General features: G+C 36.1%; 1 protein-coding gene across 2 annotated transcripts in view; it reads right to left on the reverse strand.

Annotated features, from left to right (window-relative positions):
• Positions 1 to 17,598, reverse strand: part of PLA2G4A (phospholipase A2 group IVA) — a 154,455-nt gene extending 136,857 nt beyond the window's left edge. For both annotated transcript variants that reach the window (XM_025370665.1, XM_025370654.1), the window contains exon 1: positions 17,463 to 17,598. The gene's annotated coding sequence lies outside the window, so the exon portion shown is untranslated. The remainder of the gene's footprint in view (positions 1 to 17,462) is intronic.
• Positions 17,599 to 18,541: the final 943 nt, after the last annotated feature.

Below are 18,541 nucleotides of genomic sequence, written 5' to 3' on the forward strand. Positions count from 1 at the left end.
ACATTAAACGTGAGTGATGAAACATTCCAATCAAAAACTAGAGGTTGTCACACTGGATAAAATTGAATGTATATAAAAGACTAATGGAATCCAAATAAGGTTTGTAGTTTAATTAATAGCATTGTACCAATGTCAGTTTCCTGGTGTTGATAACGTACTATGGTTGTCAGATGTTACACTAGGGAAAGCTAAATGAAGGGTACATGAGAACCCTGTAATATTTTTGTAATTTCTTATCTTAAATTATTCCAAAATAAAGTTTACTTTAAAAATTTAATACATGTGAACAGATCTAATTTATATTTATAAATTTTATTACACAGTTATGTTCAAGGGAAGAAACAAAGACATCCTATGAAGAAATTACTGAAATACAATCACTTCCTTCGGGGTAAAATCACTAGCCATTACTGTCAGGCAGTGGCTGCATTTTTGATTCCAGTTAGGAATAGGCACCCGTCCTTTTTTGTTTCTGTTTTTGTTTTTTTCTCTCTCTCTATAACTGTTAATAGTAGCAGCAGGTATTTTAGGTTTCTGCAAAATTAAGGCATTTCTGTCCAACTAACCACATGAAACAGTAGGAAAATGTTTTTTGTCCCAGAATTAGCTCAGTTCTGGAAACCTTATTGTAACTAGTTTGCACAACCACTCTCATGAATACTCCTAAAATAGCAGGGTTTCTGTTCCTTTGTTTCTTATAACTAAGCTAAATAACCAGTCTTGGTGAGTATATACAGTCTCTTAAGTCTGAAGTAAGAGATATGCAATTCACAGGGTTTTTTTCTCTTTCTTTTTTTGCTTTCCCTGCCCTGTAATTAGAAACTTTCAGAACATGAATGAGAGGGAAATTTGGATAGACTTTTCAACAGATATTTCCCTATGCAATGTAACTGTTGGCATTCAATGAAAGTTTAATAGTGTGTGATCTTTCCAAAACTTTTAGTCATGTTGTCAAGGCAAGATAGACTTCTCAGGAAAATGAACAGAAACAAAAACCCAGACTAGAGTGTTTTGTCACTTCTCTCTCTGTGTACAGTGATATGACAAGAGGAAAAGGAGGGGATATTATTAGGGTTGTGGCATCTGGAGGAAAGAGGGATAGGATGCAAAAGATTCTTTTCGCTTTCCCTCCAACTCATTGTATATACATGTGGAGATATTAAAAAGTTCAGCATTTAAGTGGCAGCAACTTCTCGACTGCAGCCAGAATGACCCAAGTTCTAGATTGTCTCCTCCTTTCTCTGTCTGCGGGATCCTGACCCTCAGTTTCCTTGTCTGTAAGTGGGGAAAATGGCCCTTAATCCTCACAGAGACAATGGGATGATGAAATAAGAAAATATATGTAAATCACCAAGCACGGTACCTAGAAGACCATAAATGTACAAAATAATCATTATTATTACTGTTTATGAAACTGGTGATGATTCCCTTCAAACTGCCTCAACTTGAACTGTTTCAACTCATGCAAGTCATTAGTCATTTAATTCTATAGAGAGTTTTGTTTTGTTTTGTTTTGTTTTGACGGAGTCTTATTCTATTGCCCAGGATTGAGTGTAGTGCTATCTCAGCTCACTGCAACCTCCGCCTCCTGGGTTCAAGCAATTCTCATGCCTCAGTCTCCTGAGTAGCATGGACTACAGGCACCCACCATCATGCTCAGGTAATTTTTGTATTTTTAGTAGACATGGGTTTTCACCATGTTGGCCAGGCTGATCTCAAACTCCTGACCTCAAGTGATCCACCCGCCTTGGCCTCCTAAAGTTGGGGGATTACAGTGTGATCAGGTGTGGCCTTGGCCTCCCAAAGTGGGGGGATTACAGGTGTGAGCCACCGCACCCAACCTCTATGGAGATTTCTAAGAAATTCAAGTAGGCAAATTTATTGAGCACCTTTTATAAAGACCAAGTACATTTTCATATACAACAATAAATTTTTAATAGAAACACTGATGTTTTGATCCATTAATATTTTTAAAAGTAGAACATATTTGGACACTAACTTGTCTGCTGTCAAATTCAAAGCTTTCTCCATTACACTGGATATGGAAACATATTTTAAAAACAAAGAGAGCATTATATTACTATGTTTCCATCATCATCATTCTTATAATGATATATAGTTACTAAGGCATCACTAAAGTTTTAAGCTTTTAAATTAATTTCATGGTGCTTTTTTGGTAAACCAAGGCTATACAAAGAGTTTGATATCGCCAACCGTCACAAAGGAATAAAGAAACAAATAGGAATTCAGATGGGTAAATGAGCTGCTTTATATTAAAAGTGTCTCTCAAACCATACTCTCAATTTACTACAGGAACACCTCCCTATTCCCAAAGAAATGTAAAAGCATGACTCCAGACACAAAGGCACAGAATAATTAACTATGTCTGTTTCTTGAGCCTGGAACCCAATGGTATGGAACCTGCCACTAAGTCCCACAGTAGTAACAGGTGGTGCCATATGGCTGATATTCATACTGTTCCTTTTAAGATTTCCCGCTCCATTTGTATTCCTAAGTCACTGCTTCTTAATCTATCAAATTTGTATTCTTGAAAGCTCATTATAATTACATGGACAAGTATATATGAAATACCTACTAGAGTTTCAGAGAAGGTAGAGATTCCAGTGATTTAAAGTAGAAACGGCTTCAGAGAAAATGGTAAGTAAATGATCTGACACTTGAAAACGTGAAAGAGCTTAGATCTATAGTAAGAGGAAGAGGAAACATTTCTTCTAGGAAAAGGCCACGACATTGGAGATACTCCATCCACCTCAGGCTCTCAACTGGTGCTGTCCTTACCCACACCTTCTCTGCAGGATCATGCCCGCCTGTCATTCAGGGTTCTGCATAAATTCACTCTCTAAAGTCAGTCATCTCTTAATGTATCTATTAGATTAGGTCCCTTGTACCTTTCTTTGAAATCTCTTATCACAATATTGTATACTAGACTACGATTATACATGTGTCGGTCTCCCATAGCTGGGAGCAGCGCAAAGTAAGTTCTGTCTTCTCCCTGTATTCCTTTTGGGCCCAGAGTGATAATTCAATTACTATTGACTGAAGGATGAATAAGCAAACTGGGGAATTTGCATGACGTACTGGAGAAAACTGTCTAAATAATAAATGTGCTCTTGTCTTAAGAAACAATCAAGAGGAAGTAGATTACATTTATAGAGTCTAGAATGTGAAACTGGAATATATCTTAGCAGTTGCTAATATGAATACTTAATTTTGAAAATCCACACTTCTTAACATTTCCCACGTACTTTAAGGATTTATATATATGATCTCATTTATTTTTTATAATAAGATAGGGATTATTATCACTAATTTTGAGATAAAAAAAAAACAGGTTTGGAAAGGTAAGTAATTTGTTTAACTGACAATGCAAACTAAGGCAGACTCCCACAACCAGTCTCTACCAAAGAATAACTGTCTCAGGAAGAATAAGAAAGTTCCCAGGTCATCTGGGTTAACACGGGCTGAGCTGGCCCTAGAATCCTCTTTCTACGTCATTTTTTTCACTCTACAAAAGACCCTGAAGCACATGCAGAGTTTCTGAGAAATTATACAATAAGCAATAGAGTTATTCGCGTCTTAGCAGGGAGGTGGCATGATGAAAGTGGCACTTTGTGTTAGTTTACGAGGGTTGCCATAACAAAGTATCACGGACCGAGTGGCTTAAACAATGGGAATTTATTTTCTCACAGTTCTCAAGGTTGGAGGTCCAAGATCAAAGTTTGGCAGCTTTGGTTTCTCCTGAGACCTCTCTCCTGGGCTTGCAGATAGGGGCGTTTCGCTGTGTCCTCACATGTTCTTTCCTCTGTGCACAGAGGCCCCTGGTGTCTCTGTGTGTGTTCAAATTCCCTCTTCTTTTAAGGACACTAGTCACATTGGATTAGGACATGTCCCTAACAGCCTCATTTCAATTAAATGCCCTCTTCAAAGGCCTTATCCCCAAATACTTCTACATTCTGAGGTATTGGGATTTAGGGTCCAATGTATGCATTTGCGGGGGGGGGGCATATTTCAGCCCATGACATGTTTTAATGACATAAACATAGCAGTTAAAGCAGCATACAATTGCTAGTGGAGAAAACTGGTGCTGGAGGAGGGAGGAAGAAAATCGGCCAGAGAAGTCCAGATGTGATATAAGATACAATATGCGGCTGGGGGCAGTGGCTCATGCCTGTAATCCTAGCACTTTGGGAGGCCGAAGCGGGTGGATTGTCTGATCTCAGGAGTTCAAGACCAGCCTGGGCAACACGGTGAAACCCTGTCTCTATTAAAATACCAAAAATTAGCCGGGCATGGTGGTGGGCACCTGTAATCCCAGCTACTCGGGAGGCTGAGGCAGGAGAATTGCTTGAACCCGAGGCGGAGGTTGCAGTGAGCTGAGATTGCACCACTGCCCTTCAGCTTGGGCAACAGAGCAAGACTCCATCTCAAAAAAAAAAAACAAAAACAAAAACAAAAGATATGATATGCATCTCAACTAGGATGGTGAAGATTATAAAGGAGAGAGCATAGCTTCTTTAAGATGGAGCAGCTACCCTCATCTGATTATTTAAAAAGCTCCCCACAGCCCCTCACCTACATATACATACACACATTCTACATAAACGAAGCATAAGGATAACATCTAACCACTTCACATTTGGGAAGTACTAATCCAGATAAACCTGTCCATCTTAAGGATCAGGAAACTGGCCAGCCCAGTTTCACATAGTGCATTACAAACAAAGCAAGAATGTCTCCTCACTCCCAAGCCAGTGTTCTAGCTTTCATTCCTTGACCACTCTGGTTTGCTGTTATTTTCCATTCTTTCACCTCTTGGTGGTCAAAAACAAGTGGCCATTCTGGCCATATTTTAAGGTCAAGAAATTTTGAGGAAGGAGGAAATATTCATAATCACCACCTAGAAAGTACTTCATTGTACAAATTTGTAAGCTGAGGCCTCAAGATATAAATAAACCTCACCAAGTTACCCAGTAAGGAGAACAGCTGAAACTGAACATACCTCTTCATTTTCAACCAAGTACTCTTTCTTTATACCCTACTGGCATCCTCATTGCCCCATCTCGTCCCCCACACGCACTGGGGCTAAAAAGGAAATATAGCCAAATATTAAAATAACATATATATAGTTTCAGTTTGGCTGAAATCTTAAGTTACCAAGTTATAGTTTGGAAGGACAGAGTAGATCCAAGATATGAATGTGAGGAAAACAAATAACTGAATTTCTCCTTGGGATTGGTCCAATAAAGCTGAAGAAGAATCATTTTCACCCTTTGTAATTTTCTAGGTTTGAATTATAGTTATAAATTGTTTATTTTCAAATATTAGATTGTTTAAAAAATTCCTTTTCCCACATAGACCATTATGGAATAATATCACATTGATAGGTGTTAAATATATGATGTGCATTTTCAGAAAATATAGAAGGATAATGTTCTGCCTTCTACTTAAGAGAAACTGACAATGGTGATTTACTTATTGTTAACACGTTATATGTAACAATGTGGCACAAAATGCTAGGAAAAGAAGTGTGTTTTGACAACAGCATTACTTCTACAGCTTTTCTCTCTAGACTGGACGTTTTGCAAATATGCTCCCCGAGGTAGTATTTGTGTTTTGTTGAGGGTTCCACTCCCTCTTTAATTGCTGCCTTTTTAAAGTGACAGAGTCTGTCAAGGTTTCCACAGCAAGGAAAGCCATATCTTTTTTCTAAGGTAAACAGTTCAGGGAAAACACCCAGGGAAAACCATCAAACTGGCTTAAACGTTTAATAAGAACCGTTTTATTACTGGATACAATCATCAGCATTCATGGCTTGCTTTGCTTTTCAATGAATGCCATGACTATTTCAGGCAGCTGGTGAGATTGATCTGACAGTTTAAAATATGGAATTACTATGATCTTTAAAAGGAATAAATTGATGATAAACTATATCATCAGGAGTTGTGGAAGCACAGAAGGGTGTACACCTGCTTCCAGGTGTTACTGTAAAGTTCGACCACTAAATACAAGACCAGCATTCTACAATTCCTGAACTGGGTAACTTGTAATAGGAATTCAGCGTTACCATTTTCTTCTCAGATCATAAGAAGTTTTAGAAATGTTATTTAGACACTGTGATGGTAATTCACTTTTGAAAAAAACAAGAAACCTAGTATTTTGCAGGATTAAGAACTCTGTAAATAGAGTGTATGCATTTGAGAGGAGTAGACTTGGGGGCTTTTAATGTTTTTTTGTGCCATGGACCCCTTTGGCAATCTAGTGAAGCCTAGGGACCACTTTATAGAGTATAACAGTATTATATTGGTTTATAAAGAAAGCTAATTATTGCCCAGGCAAGGTGGTGGGCACCTGTAATCCCACCTACTCAGGGGATTACAGGAGAGGCAGGAGAATTGCTTGAACTTGGGAGGCAGAGGTTGCAGTGAGCCAAGATCGCACCACTGCGCTCCAGCCTGGGCAACAAAGTGAGACTCCACCTCAAAAAAAAAAAAAAAAGCCAATTATGTTGAAATACATGTATCCATGGCAGTCTGCAGACCCTTTAAATAACATTTATGTGTGCATTGGAGCATTGCAGCACATGTTTTCCCCTTCTACTTCTGTGGGTTACTACAACATAGTTCCAGAGTTTCATGGAAAATTTTTTAGGAGGGAGGAACGTACATTACTGTAAAGAGTAAAATGATGATAGGAAATTTTAAGTTATTTTTGTACTACCTACTTCTACTTGCACCATAATGAACGTGCAGCACATCCTGAATATTTAGGGGTTACATATAATAAACTCAGGTTGAAATGAACTGAAAGTGCTGTCATTTGCTTCAAAATGAAATTTATATTGCCTCTAGCTTTGAGGAACAAGCTGGAGAACTGTGCCAAAAGTACATTAGTAAAATCAATAAGCAGGTTTCAGTTGAGCTTCTGCAGATGAGATATAATGCCTCAATGGGTCCTTGGGAAAATGTGAAATTAACCAAACCAATATTATACTCTCCCCTTCATTTTGCCAATGAGAAATTGGACAGGAGGAAGTTAGACAACTGCAGCTAAACCATAGCCTGACAAATATGGGCAGGACTAGGAATAAAGTGCAGAATGACTTTCCACTTCATGACATGTCTCCGGGAGGTAGGAAGAAAAGGAGGAAAAAGAAGCAGCTAGTTAGTGTCAGGCAGAGAAGTAAAAGAAGGGCACAGCCATAAGCAATCTCAAGTCCATCTGACCACAAAAAGCATCCTCTCTTCTCACCATGCTGCCTGATTGACCCACACAGACTCACTGCTTCCATCCATGGAGGAGCCTGGCCTTCATTTGTGTAAAACTAAATCATTTTTATGTGAAGAGGATTTATGAGACATGGCTAATGATTTTTAAATTTAAAATGGTTTTTTTAACTTTGAGGAAATATGAGTCAATAGCTCAAAAATATTATTTTAGTCATTGAAAAGATACCATTTTGATTATGGTAACCAGCTATTCTCTAAAACTCTAAGAATTGGAAAAGAAAAGGAAGTGACTTTTAGATGCCAAATGAAAGATTTATGTCAAGGTGAAGACATACATCCTGAGAGCAGGGCTGTGAAAGATCCTCTTTTTGGATGGTCTATTATTATCACAAAATGTTTTACACATCTTTACACTGTAGAATTCTAATGATTCAAAGTCTATAAACCCTTATCTTAGGGAGCACAAAGACCAAGGAGTGTGCTACAACTCAGAAACAAGTACTTAGCTAGGAGTCCAATAAAGGCAGAGGAAAAAAAAGAGTTAATCATTCAGAACTTCAAAGGACAACAGCAATAGGTCTACCAACTAAAACAGGAAGAAAAAGAGGTTCCAGAATGATGGCTCCTGGAACAGGTAACTGGGTTTCACTGAAGTGTACAATCAGGCCTAGCAACTGGCAAGGTAATGAATCCAAGACTTTGGAAAGAACAAAGGCTCAATTCCCACCTACTAGAGCTGGAAATCAGCCAGTTTTGGACTACTCCCTAGTAGTCACCAATTACCTTAGATAAAGGATCTCTGTTCTACAGACTCATTCATTTTTATGAATTTTTGTTTAGGTTTGGTTTTGGTTTTGGTTGTTTTTATTTTGTTTGGCTTAGTCCACTGGTTATCCATTTTATGGATTACCACAATTTTTCTTTCCGTCTTTAAAACTCCCACTCTAGAGGAACCATCTAGCTTCTTTGCTCTTAGCATTTAAACATGTTGCAGAAAAACAACGTACCCTGGAAGGCTAGTTTGAATTTAAGTCCATATTCTCAAAACCCACAGAGGCTCTCTACAATACAAGGCATCTTTCTAAGTTTCTTTAGTGGACTGGTATTCCCACCGGAAAGAGTCACTTCATTCCCTTCTCTCACTCAAGTTTCTCACCCCACCCCAACTCCCACTCCTAGCAGGCGACCTCATCTTCCTTCACTGAGAAAGCAGAAAGCATCAGAGGGAAGTTTCTTATCTTCCCACCATCAAATCTGCATATTCCCCTGCAGGTGCACTTGGGTTCCCTTCTCCCTATCACAAAGGAGGCAATGTTCCTCCTCCTGTTACAGACCTGGCACCAGCCGTGGCTCTCTGGATGCAAAATCCCTCTCCTTAAGGAGAGATTTTGATGGTCATGTCTGTCTTTCCTGAATCATCAAATTTTACTTTCAACTGGATCTAATTGGCAAACTTGTTACAGTCTCTCTGTTGACTTCATATTCCTTTTCCCTGCTATGTCTCCATTTGGGTGCTGTGTTTCACTGACAGACTTCTCTGAAGGGTTATTTGCTCACCCTGTATCCAGGAGCCAGCTATCCTCGCCACGCATTCCTCCCATCCCATTTACGCTTCCTTCTTCTGTCTACCCCCATCACTCCTTTGAAACTGCACTAATCAGGATCATTCATGATCTCCAAATTTCCAAATGTAGCAATCACTTTTCTGTCCTCTTCTTATTCAACCTCTTTGTTTCCTCTGGAACCACTTTCCCTCCTTTGCTCCCATGACACCACCCTAATCCCTGGTTTTCCATCTAATTTTTTAGTTGCTTCTTTGCAGACTCATTGACAAGTGCCACTCTCTGCCTGGAACCCTAGCATGAGCCATGCCGTTCTCACTCCACTTACCACCTCCCATAGATGGCTTTTCATCCCTCACATCTGTGCTTCAATTCTGTGCCTCAGAGAGCCCTTCCCATTCTCCGCCTTCCCATGTTATTCTTTGTCATTGAAGCCCATTTGCTTCCTTTTTATAATTTATTATGTTTCTTTGTATACTTATTATCTGTCTCCACCAAGACAGAATGAACTATACCTGCTTTATTCACCCAGGTATGCCCTAAATGTAGCACAGTGCCTAGCATGTAGCTGTTATTAATTAAAACTGACTGAATTAGTGAAGGAATAAATGCATACTGCTCAGTGACCAACAATTCCTGATTGACATTAACATTTGAATTTCTTGAAACAGGAGGTAAAATTGGTAAGTGAAAATGAAGAGTACATATTATCTAAATAGCTTCATACAATACCTGTTCTCTTTCTAAGTATTAAAAAGTGCATTTTCCTACTCTTACAACTTTTCTAAGTATACTATATGTATTAATAAAATGGTATATAGAAATTATTTTTTCACAGAAACCTAAAATTTATATGAGAGCATTCTTTTCATTGTGATGATAAAAAGTGCTTGAAGATTCTTGTTATCTGTTTAAATTACATCCTAGATTAACAAATTGACCTGGTTGATTCATATCTTATGTACATATCAATATATAATAACAATTAATCAACATTAATTATTAAGGCATATTATATGTAATATATGGTGTATTGAATAATTAATGATTTACCTGAATTAATTAATATTGTTATTAATTATATTACTACATAGGGTATATATTAATACTAGGATATTAATCCATATAAATTAATATTTTATTAATTCTTATTAATACATAATATATTGATCAACCAAATCAAATTTGTCAACTTAAAATATATTTTAAACAGATTGTAAGAATTTCTGCAAACAGTGAATGAGTCTCACAAATTTGATTCTTTCTTTTATTGCTTTTCATTGACAACAGAGGCATCATTACAGGCAGTAATAAAGATGAGAGGGAAAAATGCATGTAAATATTGTGAAGCTTTATATATATTAAATATAAATCTCTGGTTGTCACCAGTTCAAAAAGTAAGTACCAAGTAATAGATTATAAGTAAGCATCAAACAGCTTTCCAATTAAATATTTAATTTACCAAGAAGCCTCTTTTAAATTAGAATTGTTGCTGTGACAAATCTTCCTAAAATGGGTTAGTGGCATTGTCTTCTAAGAATCAAGGATATAACAGTATTTTAAAGCTATTATATGAACATATGTTACCATTGATCATTGAAAGTGAACTACCAAAATTTCCTAGTATTATCTCTTTGAGATCTAAGTTCATGACCTCAGCAAATTTTAAATTCATCCATGTCTTCTTCATGTCAGTTGAATGAAAAGGAAGTTGATAATCTGTTTGAGGTTTGTGGTAGACACAACAGAGGATAATGGATATTAAGAAATCATAATTATAGATGCAGCAGTCTATACAGAATTATCTCATAACTGTGTGCATCTTTAGACACTTTTCTCTGATTGCTTTTCAATAAATTCTTACATAATTGCTCAAAATTACTTTTTTCAATACTTTCATAATATTGCACAAAATACATGTTTAAAAAAGTCCACAAAATGAATTTCCTTTTTGTTTCAATAAATAAAAAGCTAAAATCTGAAAAAAAACTTAAAACACCATTTATCTGCCTCAAGACTATCTCAGGCAGACACTGTCTCTTCTTATAGATCCAAGAATTCTGCAAAAATGCTTTTTTCCATAAGGGGTGAACATCCCAGTTTACTGCCTGTGTACTGCATTTAACTTGCTTATCCTGTCAAAACTGTGGGCATAAAAGTATGGGGCAAATAGAAGTGTGTCAATTTACTGAGTGAAATTCAGAAGCCATGTGCTGACCTAATGTTTCTAGTGGCACAGTTGCACCCAGCAGTAAAACCTGACCTAGTATGCATTATTTATTACCACATCATAGTATATATACTAAGTCAAGTGTATAACTAATCTTGGGTTTTACCCCTGAGAAGGAGTATCTGCTTTATCATAAGCTACTGAATTATTTGGAAAAGTAAAATAATAATGATTTTTTTGTCCAAATGATAAATCCAAGATCAGAGTAACCATCTAGATACAAATGCTTTATGCCAGCTGCCAGGTTTAGTAAGAGCCAGAAAGAGCCATAGGTTCTGTAGGTTATACTTAGAAAATTCTAAGAAATTTCTCTACTACCAACCTGAAAACAAAACATTTGGTAAAAGCAGTACTTTTTACATAACTCATGAAATGTGTTCATTTTGTATTTTTAGATAAAATGTAATACATTTTATTTTATTTTATTTTATTTTTTTTTTTGAGACGGAGTCTGGCTCTGCCGCCCAGGCTGGAGTGCAGTGGCCGGATCTCAGCTCACTGCAAGCTCCGCCTTCCGGGTTCACGCCATTCTCCTGCCGCAGCCTCCTGAGCAGTTGGGACTACAGGCGCCCGCCACCGCGCCCGGCTAGTTTTTTGTATTTTTTAGTAGAGACGGGGTTTCACCGTGTTAGCCAGGATGGTCTCGATCTCCTGACCTCGTGATCCGCCCGTCTCGGCCTCCCAAAGTGCTGGGATTACAGGCTTGAGCCACCGCGCCCGGCTTTATTTTCTTAAAGTAGCATACATACTACTGTACAAAATACTATATAATTCCAAAATTGCACAAGTTGCACAACCTCCTCTACTACATTAATCAGTAATCAAGTTATAAGGGCAGAACAATTGAGTTATTATGGAAACATGCACCAGGGCAGTGGACTTCCTGGGCCTTCTCTTATAATTTTTCTGATGTTAACTCCAATAGAAAGAGTGTGACAACATCAAATAATACACATTAAAACTAAAAATATATACCAATATATTTAAACATTTAAATACATCAAAATAGAAATCATAAGGCAGATATTTAAAAAAAGAAAATAAAACATTTGACTTTTCAACAGCTCTTTTTCACAGCTGTAAAATATGTACAGTAATAACTGTACTGCTAACATACACAGTTATTGTGGAAATAAATAAACTTCATAACCAATCTCTTTATCAACCACAAAGCCTGTGAAAATAAAAAATACTGGGCCTCTGATTTTTTTCATACTAGATAATGAGAAAACAGCTTGTAAATTAAATAACAAAACAAAAAACCTAAGCAAGCATAAGCTGAGCATCATAAATACATGAGTTTTCTGTACTGTAGAAGAATACATATTATGGACATTTGTTTACTAATTCAAAGCACTCTGTTACCTAAAATACCAATTTTTTTTTTTTTCTGAAGACTCCAGAAGTCAAGCAGATGAAGAGGAAGATTGAGGAAAACGGAGCAGTTGATTCACAACTGCATATGCCAAAAAGGAATAGGAAGAAAAATGAGAGCCAATTTGGTCTATTATTTTCAATGGAGTGATGGCTAAACTCTGATGCTGATAACTTTCAGCATCAGGTGTCTGCTGAGTGTCTCTAAGCTCATTCGAATTCATTTAATAAGTGATTAGACTGGTAGGGTAACTTTACAAATCTGCTTATGGTGAGCATTGAGTTGTTCATGCTTATTTCATTTTTTGTATAAGGAAAGGTAAACTGTATTTTCAAGGTATGTTGTAAGATTTGCACTAAGAATCACAAAGAATCAAAAAACTTAGAATCACATAGCAAGAGTAGCAAATATATAATGCATCCGTTTTTAACAGGCAAGTAATGGGTATCACAGGACCAGAATAACCTCTGCTCTATTTACTGTCTTCTTTGGAAAGAACCCCAGAACCAACCTTTTGGTTCTCCAAACTATTTATTGCTCTAATAGTCAAGCGGTAGAAGACAAAGAGTTGGCCAGAACTGAAGTTCATTTTCTCTAAATTGGTTGTTCACAACCAAGAATATTATTTTCCTCACAAAACGTTTTTTTAAATAAGAAACAAAATCTTGCTCTATCACCCAGGCATGAATGCAGTGTGTGTCACAGCTCACTGCAGCCTCAAACTCCTGTGTTCAAATGATCCCCCTGCCTCAGCCTCCCAAATTGCTGGATTACAGGTGCATGCCACCATATCCAGCTGATTTTTTCAAAATTTTTAATAAAATTTTAATTAATCTTGCTATGTTGACCAGGCTGGTCTCAAACTCGTGGGCTCAAGCCTGCCAAAGGGTTAGGATTACAGGTGTAAGCCACTGCCCCCAGCCTTACAAAACTTAAACAGTCATCACACCACCTTTCGTCCTAACTATATCTTCTTTACATTATTCAAGCCAGGATGCCTCTGGGGCTGGGTTTTGGCCATTGTCTCTGAACCCTCTTCAGTTTTCCCATCGTTTGTAAACTATTAGTCTTTGGGAATAAAAAATAATTTGTTCTCATTTTTTTACATATTCTCACACATTTTTAAGGGAAAGGTTTCAGAAAACACTAAAATAACCCTCCAAAAATGAGAAAAACAATGTTTATAGAATTTCTACTCCCAGTTCAAAATTTCATCTATATTGTTAAGACTCTTAATATTCTTCAAAATTACTGAGGACCCCAAAAGGGCTATGATTATGTAAGTTATATCCATTGATATCTATCATATTTGAAATTAAAACAGAAAATTTTAAAAAATCACACTGAAAGAGGCAATTCACAAACATAGACATATAAGTGGCCACTATGAAAATTGCTCAACTTTGTTCAAGAAAGAAATGTAAATTTAAACAAGATACCATTTTCGTATAACAAGCATCCAAGTTGTTGGATTTGTTGTCGTTTGCTCTGTTTGATGATGGCACCCAGTATTGACATAGAAAACTCTACTCTCTCATATTGCTCATAAGTAGAGACCATATTCCTCAAGAGCAAAATGTTAAAAATAATCATTAGCATTCCATGAGATTTTGCTAAGTATTTTAAAGAATCCTCAAAATACCCAATTATTATTGTTTCTATTTTACAGTTGAGAAGACAACATTTTAAGGAGATAACGTAATTGGATTACCGTCTCACAACCTGTAAGTAGTAAAATTTTTGTTAGAACCTAGAAAATAAACTTTTAAGAATCTACCATAAGGAAATAAACAAAAATATATGCAAACATCTATATAAAAGGATCTAGATGAAAATATTATTTATAATAGTAGAAAATTGTTATCAATCTAAATACCCAACAATTATTTATAATAGTGGAAAACTAATCTAGCTAAGTATCCAACAAGATATAATTGGCCAATACAACCTATATACAGACTAAAAATTTCATATAGTAAGAACCATACTCTTTTGTTCATGGATAGATTGCCATTACTTGCATTACACACAGTAGGGACTTAATATTTTTTAAATAAGTGAATACAAAATAATGCATGGTTATTTAAAAATCATGTTTTAACAATGTATTTCATGAATGAGGGAGAAGCATGTTACAAAACAGGATGAACAGTATGATCACAATTTTGTAAAACTACATGTATGTATAGAAACATACCTAGATGTACAAACATGTATATACATGAACTTCTTGTCTGTCTGTGCTGATGCATACTGGGTACTCAATAGATATTTGTTGATTGAATTAATGATTGCATTACATTTTAAAAGCACCTTGGGGGAAATAATAAGTAATGTTTTCTTTTTCTTCCTTGCAATTTTCTATATTTAACAAAATCTTAAACAGTGAGAGTGATTTATCTTTATAATAAACAATAATATTATAAAAACTAATCATTCTGGGAAATGTCATTAGGAATTTTGGAATAAAAGTAGTAAATATAGACAACCCACAATCCAATAAAAAATAACTTGCATCTGATTTTCTTATTATGTTTCACTTACTGCATTCAGCAATAAAAACAACAGATGTTACAGAAAAATGTCAAGCATAATATTGTACAGTTAATTATTATTGGGGTTGAGTCTAGAACTCACGTTACTTGGTTTCAGGCAAGCAGTTTTTTCCATTACACCAAGTTGCTTGGAGTTCTAGAATACCAATGAGTAAATGACTATGTGGGTGCTGCAAAATCCACTGTTAGTTCCTTACTTATAAGTAAAATGATTTTCTAATTAATCATTTTATATTATCAGAAAATTCCAAAGTTCTAAGAAATACTGCATTTTCATGTAATATGAATTGTCTTTGGGGATTTGTGAACTTTTAGAGATGTTTTTAAATTCGTGTGTGTTGGAATGGCATAATGTGCATTATTCTAGGGAGGAGTCCATACCTGTCACAAGATTGTAAAAGTGTCTTTGATGAAACAAAAAAAAGAAAGAAAGAAAAAGAACAGAAAAGAAAGAAAGAAAGAAAGAAAGAAAGAAAGAAAGAAAGAAAGAAAGAAAGAAAGAAAGAAAGAAAGAAAGAAAGAAAGAAAGAGAAAGAAAGAAAGAGAGAAAGAAAGAGAGAGAAAGAAAGAAAGAAAAGGTTAAAAACTAAAGCTATAAAATCTGGAGCAAGAAGGAGGAAAAAAACTGACGGTAAATAAAAGCAAACAAGAGGAAAGGGAACCACAACTAATTCTGTCTTCCTCTTTTTTATTCCTGGAATATATTTTTTAATATGCAGATGATTCGATTTTATGACTGCTTTCTAAGCACTAGCACTAGGAAAGATAATGGGTTAAAAACATAAGCCAAATAACCTCTATGGAATGAACATTTTCAGTTGCTAAAAATCTATTTAATAATTTTTCTTTTCCTAATTAAATGTAAATGCAAAACACTTCAGAATAACTTACTTTTTTTTTTTTTTTTTTTTTTTTTTTTTTGAGACAGAGTTTCGCTGTTTTCGCAGGAGTGCAATGGCGGGATCTCAGCTCACTGCAACCTCCACCTACCGAGTTCAAGCGATTCTCCTGCCTCAGCCTCCCAAGTAGCTGGGATTACAGGCACCTGCCACCATGCCCAGCTAGTTTTTCTATTTTTAGTAGAGATGGGGCTTCACCACGTTGGCCAGGCTAGTCTCGAACTCCTGACCTCAAGTGATCCCCCGCCTGGGCCTCCCAAAGTGCTGGTATTACAGGCATGAGCCACTGCGCCCAGCCAGAATAACTTACTTTTTTAAAGTACGTTAAAAAGATGCAATGTCTTATCTCAAAAAATATGCTTCCCCTATGGGAAGTTTGTAAAAGTCCTTTGAGCAAATGCACATTAAACACTTCTCTATGCATTTCACAATTATTGCTTAATTTAAAATTTAACTCTTCCGGAGATAATGAAAGAAGTAAATACCTGTTTCTTATCCCAACCTCTAACTTGATTGGCAAGGTGTAGGAACCTCTAGAAGGTAACATTAAAATTCTTAACAGAGCTTGTTTCACTACAATCCTCTACAAATATCCCTTGAGCCACAATTCCAAATTTAAACAACAAAGAGAAACAAAAATACAAATCTTCCTTGAACCCAAATCATATTGGCAAATATAACTTCAGAATTGACACCCATTCAAACAGTACGCCTCTAATATTCTCCATCTGCCTTAGCTGAATAAACGCTGACATCATCAACCCATATAAGGAGTATTTCTTGTTCTGGTTTTGGAGTTGAATTTATTTTTAAGACTAAAATGATTATAAACTGTAGGAGACAGAAACATTCATCCACTGATACTTCAAAGGCAAATACCTTTTTTTCTGTTTTTTTTCTTTTTTTTTTTTTTTTTTTGGAAACAAAATTACTAAAATATCCACACTCAAATTTTAACTATGTAATTTGATCAAATCTTTTCAAGTATCTAGTTTTGAGCTTTTTTTTTTTTCCTCCTGGCAAGCCAAGTAACTTAGGGGAATGGTGGATCATCAGAACACCAGTCCGTTTACAGTTAATTTTTCAATCCTCTTTCTTTCATATAATTCTGCAAAATATTGACTAGCCAGGAAAGCGTCCCATAAGTAACCAAAATGATCAATTTTTAGAAATTAAAAGTTAAGTGAGTCAACAGTCTCTCTCTAGGGCTGTCAAACAGCACAGCATGCTGCTGCTCAAGTTTGGGGATCAGCAACCACTGGGTGTTATCACGTGGAACGCTAATAAGCGCCACCTCATTGCCGTTTGAAAGCTAACTTTCTGGGACTCCAACCCAAAGAAACACCTTAATCTTAGACTCCACAGTGCATTTAGATCCAGGAAGGCAAATGTAAGTGGGTTAGAAGAAAATTGAAGTCCCTAATCTGTGTTTTATTTCAAAAGGCAGAGGACATGCTGACTTTTTAAAACAGTGAGGTTTCCCCTCCGTCCTTTCTTCCTTCCAAGTAAACTATCAAGTAAAAGCTAAGGAGAGTGGGAGAGAGAAGTGGAGCAGGGGAAGAATAAATATATTGCTTACAGTTCCCAGAATTACCTGACAATCTTCAGGCTCCTCAATGCCTCTAGCTTTCTGTTAGAATCCTTTTTCAGCTCCGGACCTTGAGAAAGTCTTATCCTGGGTAGGAGGGGCTAAAATGTGGGCTGGTCGCCTTGCGCTTTTGCAGAAGTTTTAAGGTGGAATTAAAGAGGAAGCGGGAGAACGCTCTCTTCTCATAGAAGCTAGTACTGTAAATGTCAGTGCTTAGTTATTAGAACCAGGAGTTTGAAGTCAGAAAATATGCTTAAATAATATGTAAATTAGCCAGTCCTAAATTCCATGAGTGCTGTCGTGGATTTCTGTGTGTGTGATGTGTGTGTGGGTGTGTGTGCGTGCGCGCTCGCGTCTGAAATTACTACTTGTCCTTAAGCAGTAACTACTTCCTCCTTTTTTCCAAAGGAGAACAAAATTGAAAAGACCGTGAATAACCTAGAGCATTTTTCATTATTTAAAAAGGCAAAGTTTATAACAAACTCCAAATATAAAAATGTACATTTTTTTGAAATGAATAACAGGCCACTTTAAAAATCAAATCTGTTCAAATATTTCTACTCCAGACTCAGAATACCCATGTTGATAATAATTTCTTTGTAAATTTAAGATTAAAAGCATACCAAATAATGTAATATATATGTTGAGATTTAGGGAAGAAAATGAAATCAGACTGAATTGCAAATTTGCAGTGTAAATCCAAATACCTTATAGTACTATAATGAAGAAGGTGCGCTGTTTAAATGTATCCAAATTCCATAAGAATCAATTCATGTCTCTAAAGATTGACATGTTCATTTAGTATATCTTGTTTTGCAAACACAGGATCTTGCTTTTGCCTTTAATTAAATACTGAACTCACTCTCCTAACTCTCTTACATTTTCAAAGAATATAATTTCATTAAATCTTCTGGATTATCTGCTTTCTGTAGCCCAACATTCAACCCTTATTTGTTTTTATTTTTTTCCCCTGAATTCAACCTGGCATATTATAAATCTCTCGTTGGTTGTGGGGCGGGGGGGAGCCAGTAAATTTTTTTTAAGAAGGATAGATTTATAATAACAATTTTTCTCTTTCCAAAGAA

This window comes from Theropithecus gelada, chromosome 1, assembly GCF_003255815.1.
Source record: "Theropithecus gelada isolate Dixy chromosome 1, Tgel_1.0, whole genome shotgun sequence".
NCBI classification, from domain to species: domain Eukaryota; kingdom Metazoa; phylum Chordata; class Mammalia; order Primates; family Cercopithecidae; genus Theropithecus; species Theropithecus gelada.